Raw genomic sequence first — 1,375 nt, forward strand, 5'->3', positions numbered from 1 at the left:
CCGCTGTGTGTCACTGTCTGCTGGCTGGGATTTCTGTGGTACCTGTAGATGGTGGTCCTGGAAGTGCAGGAGCGCTGTCACTGGTCATTCTTCACGGCCACTTTCCTCCTTCTCCAAGCACAGCTTGAATTTTGGCCATCTACAAACTTTCACTTGTGAGATCTCTGCTGTAGAAGCGCCAGGGGAAATCAAGTGCAGGGAACTTTCAAGTGCTTAGATGGAGCCTTTTATGTGTTCTGGCAGATTCCGGTGACTCCCTTGTGACCACCACCACAAACAGCAAAATACTTTGTGACACAGACGTTTTAGTGACTGCAAATGGACATTCAGAACTGCCTGTGCCTGAGGGAGGCAGGCGCTGGGGTTGTGGGAGCTGGGGAGAGAGTGTGAAGGTGGTGAGCGCTTTGGTTCTACTTGAAACTCAGAGGTGTATTCCTGGGATTGTTTTAAAAGGCATGAGAGAGCAGGGAACTTCTTGGAATGGTGAAATCCCTGCAGATGGGTCTCCAACGTTACAGTCAGCATTTTGTGTCTCGTGTCTTTGGTTCTTATTAGGAAAAATAAAGGGATGTGGCTTAAGAAAGAAATATCTCTCCTTTCAGTTTAAATTCCATGGGAACAGCTCTGGGCAAAGCTTTTATTATTTAGGAAGTTACCTTTGAAATAGTGTTATTCCCTTAAGAGAGGTGGTGGATTTGGCTCCCATGGCTGAGGAAAGAATGAACGTTAATTCCTCTGTTTGAGGTGGCTGCACCCTCCCTTGGACACAGGCTGCGGGTTGTCCCACTGCCCTCGGGAGGACACTGCTGTCTGTCCGTCCATCTGTCCCGGGATAGGGGCTCCGGGTTGTCCCGCTACCCTCAGTAGATCACTGCCGTCTGTCTGCCTGTCCGTCCGGGTCCGGCCTGTCCCGCTGCCCTCAGGAGGACGCTGCCGCTTGTCTGTCCGTCCCGGGGCAGGGGCTTCAGGCTGTCCCGCCGCCCTCAGGAGGACAATGCTGTCTGTCTGTCCGGGCTCTAGGCTGTCCTGCTTCCCTCAGGAGGACACTCCTGTCTGTCTGTCCTGGGACAGGGGCTCCGGGCTGCCCCGCCGCCCTCAGAAGGACACTGTCGTCCGTCTATCTGTCTGTCCGGGTCTGGGCTGCTCCGCCGCCCCCAGCAGGACACTGCGGTCTGTCGGTCGGTCTGTCTGTCCCTCCTGGGACACGGTCTCTAGGTTGTCCTGCCACCCTCAGGAGGACACTGCCGTCTGTCCGCCCGTCTCGGGTCAGGGCTCCGCGCTGCCCCGCCGCCCCAGGAGGGCACTACTATCCGTCTGTCCGTCCGTCCCTGGGCGGTGCCCGCCCCGCCCCCGCTCTCGTTAAAGGCGCCGCGCC

This window comes from Cuculus canorus, chromosome 17 (assembly GCF_017976375.1).
Source record: "Cuculus canorus isolate bCucCan1 chromosome 17, bCucCan1.pri, whole genome shotgun sequence".
Lineage (NCBI taxonomy): Eukaryota > Metazoa > Chordata > Aves > Cuculiformes > Cuculidae > Cuculus > Cuculus canorus.